This window comes from Heterocephalus glaber, unplaced genomic scaffold, assembly GCF_053883595.1.
Source record: "Heterocephalus glaber isolate CG9 unplaced genomic scaffold, H.glaber_assembly_v1.0 deba00000347, whole genome shotgun sequence".
Lineage (NCBI taxonomy): Eukaryota > Metazoa > Chordata > Mammalia > Rodentia > Bathyergidae > Heterocephalus > Heterocephalus glaber.
Genome location: NW_028258143.1, coordinates 62,026,888 through 62,034,893, shown reverse-complemented (window position 1 = coordinate 62,034,893; position 8,006 = coordinate 62,026,888).

Here is an 8,006-nt window from a genome sequence, read left to right as displayed (position 1 = left end):
AAAGAGAGGGAAGAAGAAAAGGAGGAGGTGTGTTGGATGGGAATTCTGGGACCTACTAAGGTCCAGAAATAGAAAGGGAATCAAGTATTCCATTACTTTGTAAAACAGAATAGGTCCTTTATAGATATTTGTAGAATAAATAAGTTTATTTTCATAGAGACAGATCACTTTACCTCTGTTTTCCATGTTTTGAAACAATTGGAAAATTCTCTCCATCCAGCAGAGTAACGTGACTGAAGGGCCATGTGACCAGAAGGGCTGTGCTGACTCAGCTTCTTGGAGTCTCACACGGAGGAGGGTAGCCAATGCCAGCTTAGCCTCCACTTAGACAGGGCATAGACCAAAGATCTGCCTACCCTTCCCAGTCCAGAAGCACCAAACAGCAAGAAGTCTGGAGTAAGAATTTCAAATATAGCTATGCAAATTGCTCTACATACTCACTGTCTATAGAAACCATGGTGATGGCCTCCTTGGTAAAGAAGGGTACCATCGGGTGAGCTGTCTCATTGAAAGCCAGAAATTCCCTCACTGACAGTAACCAGAAATATTTTTATGTGGAAACAAAATCCTATAGATGGTTCCCTGGATTTCAAGTGGAGGTAAGAAACTCTAACACAGGAATATGGGCAATTATTAATAATCTGTTTTCTTTGATGAGAAAATATAAGTAACATGGAGGAAATACTTAGGTTGTCTTGGAAGAGCAGAGGCCTCAAAATTGGGTACTATGATGGGCCGAGAATTTAGCTCAGTGGCACTGTGCCTCCCTTGAAAGGACAAGGTCCTGAGTTCAGGTCCTGAGTTGCACGTCCTGGTACTGCAAAAAATAAAAACAAACAAAAAACAAACGTTGGGTACTATGAAACCTATTTTGTACAGACAAAGTGCCTACATGACAGAGAAATGCAGGATTTTTCTATAGGATGGGAGGAGATGCTTTCAAGCACAAATGATATTAATGATAATAATAGCCAATACTATTAGGTTTTGCTATGTGCCCAGCACTATTCTAGGTGTTTACATATATTAACTTATTTAATATTCACAACAACCCTTCGAGGTCACTTGTCCTTACCACCGCCATTTTATAGAAGAGGAAACAAGGCTGAGGAAGGTTAAGACACCGGCTTAGGGTTACACAGGAAAGGGACACCTTCTGTAAAGATGGGGAGAAACAACACCAATGTGGGGCATCCCAACACCAGGAAGGTAGTAAAATCCCAGAGGGCATAAATGTGGGGGAGCAGAAGTCTGACGCCAAGTGGGGAAGCTTCAGGTTTGGTATATGCTCACTCCATAATCTCCAAGAGTGTGTTGTTTAGTTACTCCCTGTACCTGCATGCCCTGGAGGAGAAATTAATGTCCAAACAGTGTGATCTATAAGTTCAAACTGGTCTTTATGCTGCAGTCACAGGGCTGAAATTGTCCACCGGCTCATCCTGAAGGATAATGGTTTATAGAAAAGCCTAGTGCTACAGTTATTGGTTCTATGATTTTTTTCCTAATAACAAGCCTGTTTTTCACTGAATAGGAAAAAACCATGTGGCATTTGGTGGGATAGGTAGTTTAAAATTATTTCTGGTGAAAGCATTTTTATTTCACTATTAACAACAATAGGGATTTCTTCTAGAAGTCTTTCTTCAAAAGTTTGACTTTGGAATGTATCTGAAGTGCTATAATTGCTTTAATGAAAACAGATAAGTCCTATTATTGTTTCCACAAATTTCAGTGTTCACATCGTTTCTTTGCAGCCCAAAGGAAATAAATGAGCTCTTGAAATTTTGCATAATTTATCTACAGATGTCTGTCAGGTCTACAGTCCTCCGCTCTACCACCTGAGCTATCGAAGGGCGCACTAGCATAATTTATCTAAATTTTTGTTTTCTTTGCTGTCTTAATCTTTGGGACTATAAGTTCTAACTTGTCCATTTCAGACCAGACAAATGTAGCAACACTGAATTTGGCAACAAGTTCATTTTTTTTTTTTTTTTTTTTGGTACTGGGGATTGAACTCTGGACCTTGTGCTTGCAAGGCAGGCGGTGGAACCACTGAGCTAAATCCCCAGCCCAACAAGTTCATTTTTTAAAGGAAGAAATTGAGATTTCTACAATGTTTTCAAGTGATGGCACTAAGTAATCTATAACTGGTAGCAATAAGGTTTTACCTCCAGTCATTTGATATTTTAGGTTTTTCTGGAAAAATAAACTCTTCATGTGCTTCTGTTTAAGAGCATTAAGTACACAAAATAAACCAAATTTGTGGTTTCATACACGTCTTGGAACAAAATCGTAGTCCAGAAGAATGTTTCATTCAATGTAATATTTTGTAGGTTTCTGGGAAATATTTAATGTGAATAAGTTATTACAGTCTTCAATTTTAGTTTGGTAAATTATCAAAGTGCAGTGGAAAGTCTAACTCCAGTTTTTCTAATTAGCTTACACTAGTCAAATGGATCTGAAATTTGTTGCTGTATATTTTTCTCTGGAATAGAAAAAGGTTGGTTATCTGCTCATGTTTTGCTTCTCATTCATCTGCAAAGCCTCATCCAGCTGTTCTAGGCCAGACCTTAGCCAGAGTTGACTGCATTGTTTACTGTCCTGTCTTTTGTAGGGCTGTTAGGAGGCCTGGCATCTAATGTGAACCTCCCCGTAATTCATTTGTCACATTGGGACCATCTAATCAAAGGCAGAAAGAAGGAAGGAAGTGGCGTTGCTAAGTAGCTGATGAAACTTTTCCTTTTCCTTGCTATTACTACACACCAATTCCCTGCCCTCATCGGTTTCTATATACGTCTCCACTGCCTGCTCCTTTCTCCTTCCCCTCTCTCCCTAAAGACCCACATTTCCCTGAAAATAAGAAAATAAGGCTAGGCTGATCGGGGCTGGCATCTTTGACATCTAGTTTTCAAGGTGGATTATTTTCCAGCTAGGTCTTATTTTTGAGGAAAGAGGATGTCAGGGTGTCACTAGTGAAGCAGTTAATGTACACTACTGATGGAATAAGGTGACTTAAGCTACAAATACGTCCTTGAATGTGGGTTATCATTAAAAATAGTTTCAGACAACTCTGTCACCACTAACAACCAGGTAGTCAAAACTCAGCAACATTCAACCTAACCTGACCTTTTGTTCTTAGTCAAATTGCTTTATTAGTGTACAGATTCAAAGAAATGGGTAACTTGTTTGTCTTTTAAAGATTTAAAAAACAGACATAACAATGATCTAAAAATAAGTAGAGAGCGTAAAAAGGATTGAGAACATGTATATGTTATGTAGATGTACATATAGGGAGAGAGGGAAAGGAGAGAAGGAAGTGATGGAGGAAGATGAGCTAGGGGGTGATGGTAGTGAGAGAATGAGCTTTAATGGTCACAGGGGTGGAAGGTTTTGCATCCTCTGGAACATTTGCAATGCAAATAATTCCAGAGCTCACCCACTGTCAAATACCGAGATACATTTAAACTTACAGGTTCAATTTTTCCTCTGCCTCTCTTGTGTGTTCTCCTTTATTAGTTTAAATGCCCGTCACAGGCTCTATTGTGCTTTTTGTAGTGGATATTTCAGACACCTTGAAGGAAGTGTTTAACTTGATACAGTCCAGTGTCAATAATTAGATAAATAACCCTTCCAAACAATAAAAATTTTTGAAATGCCTTAGTGATAATCACCACTTTCTTTGGAATTGTTATTATTTAGTAAATGTGGTGTGTGTGGGGGCACTCAATTGGGAGAGGTCAATTAAGCATTCCTCAGATATAAACTTTTGTAAACAATTTATAAACTAAGTACAATATTAATGAAAATATATAGAAGTTTTTATTCTCAAAGCATCACTATTTTGTGACCATTTCATGCCACTGGGAAACAGATTTATAACTTGATTTGAGTCTTGGTGCACAGCCCAATGTGAATACACTCCACATTCAATAGTTTTATCTGTGGGGAGTTGCAAATAAAACAAACAGGAGGGTATTGGTGACAGCAGATGATAAACCTGGTGGGACACATGTTGAATTACAAGTGGATTCACACAGAAGCTTAGACGTTTTCAGGGATGTTGCCTTTTATATATTATGTGACATTATATACAGGTCAGTTTCCTGAATAATATTCCTATTATAAAAATGTATAATACAACTAGCCTTATAAAAACATACTGTATGTCAAAAGCACCTTCAGTCTTGGGTTTTCTGGGGCAGGGGGTTTATTGAATCAGCACACCATCTGTTCCATCTTATATTTATGTAGGGTTTAATCTCTAGGGCATTTTTGTTTATAGATGGGCAAAGGACAGGCAATACGAGAGGAAAATTGGTTGAGGTGTGTGTGTGTTTCAAGGCATAGATGAGAAAAATCATGAAAGTTGAAGCCTTTTAGACAGTATTTTATATTCTGTTGTCCTGTGACACGTTTGTTCTTTGTGATTCTATTTCTAAAAATAATTATTGTTAAGAATAGGGCCTTGGGAGCCAAGGACCCTTTGGCAGGTTGAGTCCTCTTTGGTGTTGTGTGGCCCCATTGCGTCCCATATTATAGAGGGAGGAGACTCTAGGGACACACAGGTGTCTCCAAGGCCGGCGGGACAAAGTTAGACTGTTGTAAATTTTGAAAGAAGCTGACAAACAAACATCTGTCTTGCCGATCCAAATTAGAAACTAATTGAAAGCCAAGTCACAGCAGAGAAAGTGATGGCTATTATTACTCATACCGCTGCCGCCGCCGCCGCCGCCATTATTACTGTTTCTGTTATTATTGTTCATGGTTAAGAGATTTTGCTAGTTTTCGACCCTAGGATTAATAAGAAGTAAGTCTAGGGAGCAGGACCGCTGCAGATCTCCCCTGCAAGCTGAGCCATCCCTAGACTCTGTGGAGCACTAAGAAGACTTAGACCCAAAGGACAGGGTAAAGGATCTGAGTTTGATCCCCAGTACAAAAAAAAATTATTGGTTGGTTATTTGGATAAATTTTTTCCTCTCTAAATGTGATCAAACTTTTTTTCTATGTAGTTATTTGATTGCCTTTGGTATAGTCTTACTATATGAATTGAGTGGCAGAATATTTTGGATTTCTATTGAGTTCTTAAATATTCTAGGGAAAATCATAGCCCATTGTTGGCTTGACTACATCCTTTAAAGAAAAACAGGCTTAAAAACAAAATGCATAGTAGAGGTAAAGCACTGCAAAGCTCCCCACCTAACTTTCCACCATAAGTGATATTTTTATCACTACAATGTACTCACTGAATTGTTGATGTGGCACCAAGTGATAGAGAGTTCCTGAGACCCACACAAACCTAGCAATTGTGGTCTTCTGGATGCTTCTAGTTAAAATTTTTCAGACCTAGAAGAAGAAATGCAGTTTTCTGCAGAAAGCATGTCCATGGGCAATGTGGGAGAAGAAACAAAAATAAAGTGATACTGTGGGGCTATAATTTGGTGAAATAAAATATCAAATATGGTCACCTACAGCACAAATAATTATTTCAAATGTACACATTTAGGCTCTTTCTAGATGAAAAGCAACTAAATATGGGCCATTGAAACAAGTCAGTGAAATGTAAGCAGTTTCTCAAAAGCAGGCCATACACACAATTAACAAGGCCAAGTCAGTCATTTTCCACCTGCCAGTGTTTTCAAGACCACCTTTCAAGCTCTTCAGCTTTCATGCTGTGTTTAGAGCTTTTCTGAAGAAAACAGATATATTCATGGCCTGGCTTGTAGGACAGTGTCATCTAAATCCTTTGAAAAGAAAAGGAAGGCGTTCCTTTTGTTTACATAACTTAATTTTTTTTTTGGTACCGGGGATCAAACTCGGGACCTTGTGTTTGCAAGGCAGGCAGTGGAACCACTGAGCTAAATGCCCAGCCCTACATAACTTAATTTTTAAGGAGCCCAGCTCAGGGTTTTATCAAACACTATATAGTGGATCCTCGAGTTATGACTGGGCTGACATATGAACAACTCGGGTTATGACTGGAATTTTAGTTTTAACTTACAAAAAAGTCTTGAGTTACAACCAGAATGCTGGCCGCTTGTGCTTCCAGATGGTCTCAGATATGATTTAACCCTTAAAGAGTTCTGGAAGGAACATGACAATTTCCTGTGTGAGGTTAACTGAGAAATCCTGGGGCAATGTCTCTCCAAGGACACTTAAGATCTGCCTGTGGGAGAGAGACTTTGAAGGCTGAGTAGAGGAGCCTGAGTTTTCATTGACCAACTTGAGTTACAAACAGCCCTCATGAATGAATTGAGTTCATAAGTCAAGGGTCCACCATACTAGAACATTCTTCTGATCTTTTTACTGTAAGGTAAGGACTAAGTTAAGATATAGAAGGGCTGGGGATTTAGCTCAGTGGTTTCACTGCCTGCTGCGCAAGTGCAAGGACCCAAGTTTGATCCCTGATACCAAAAAAAATATATATATATATAAGATATAGGGTCAACCGTTACACCATTTTTTCCCATGTTGTAGAGAAAACTGACTAGAATTTGTTTTGTGATGGTCCTGCTTTGCTTCTTGTGTTATCTCCACAGCCCCAAATTGTCTGGTACTTAGAAGGGGAGTAGCAAGTGTTCAGTGAATGAATGGATGAGTTATCTTTTCTAGGATAACAATATTTGTTGAAACCACCAGAGATTTTATTCCATCTCCTCTCCAAAAGAAATGTGTCTTGCTTTTCCACTTATTGACCTTTGCTCAAAGAAGACAGGCTTTACAAGTCAAATTCCCTAAGACGGTCTTCATGAATTATTATCAGGAAAAAAATCAAGATATCTAGGGAATCTGTAGCTCAGAGGTAGAGAATGTGTTTAGCATGCACCCTGAGTTCAATCCCCAGCACCAAAAGTAAAATAATAAAATAAAATAAAAGCTAGTAAGTCAATGGAGTAGAAATAATCTTTTAATAAACAGGACTGAGATAATTAGATAATTGGATAGCTGCACTCAGAAGAATGCAGTTGAACCTCTTCCCTACACCATGCTTAAAAGCTGACTCAAAATGGGTCATAGGCTTACCTCTAAGAGCTGAAGATATATAATTCTTGGGAAAAAAGTAGGATAAGTCCTTGTGACTTTGGGTTACTCAAAGATTTCATAGGCATGACATTAAAAGCAGAAAGAAATGAAAAAAAAGGTAAATTGAGTTTCACCAACATTAAAAATGTTAATACTTCAATAGACACCATTAAAGTGAAAAGACAACAGAATCGGAATCAGAAAATATATTTACAAATCATATATCTGATACGGTACATTTATCTAGAATATAGAAATAATTTGTAACACTCAAAATGATCCAATTAAAAAGTGGCAAGTGGTCTTAACAGAGATTTTCCCAAAGAAGTTATACAGCCAAAAAGCACTTTTAAAATGCTCAGTATCATTATTTATTAAAAAAAGAAGCAAATCAAAATCACAATGAGCTGCTACTTCACATCCCCTAGGATGGTTATAATAGAAACAACTACAATAAATGTTGTGTATGTAAGTACTGGTGAGCATGTCGAGAAATTAGAACTGTATATATTCCTGGTAGGGTTTTAAATGGTGCAGCCACTCTGAAAACAGTTTGGCAATTTCTAAAAACAGAGTTGCCATTGATCCAGCAATTCTACTCCTAGGTGTAGACCCATGAGAAATGAAAATATATATCCATACAAAAACATGTATGTCTCTTCACAGCAGCATTATTCATAATAGCAAAAAGGTAGAAACAACCTAAATGTATCAACTGACATGTAGATAAGCAAGGTATAATCCTTCAGTGAAATATAACTCAGCAATAAAAGGGAAAGAAGTATCAAGTCATACTACAAATATTAGATGAATCAAAAATAGTGTGTAAAGTCAAAGAAGATGGCAACAAAGACCACAGACTGTATGACTCTATTGATGTTAATAGGCATATCTATGTTCAGAACAAGCAAATCTAATAAGTAGAAAATAATATTACCAATTAGCTAGGGCTGGAGGTGACTGGGAAATGGCAGGCAACTGCTGACAGG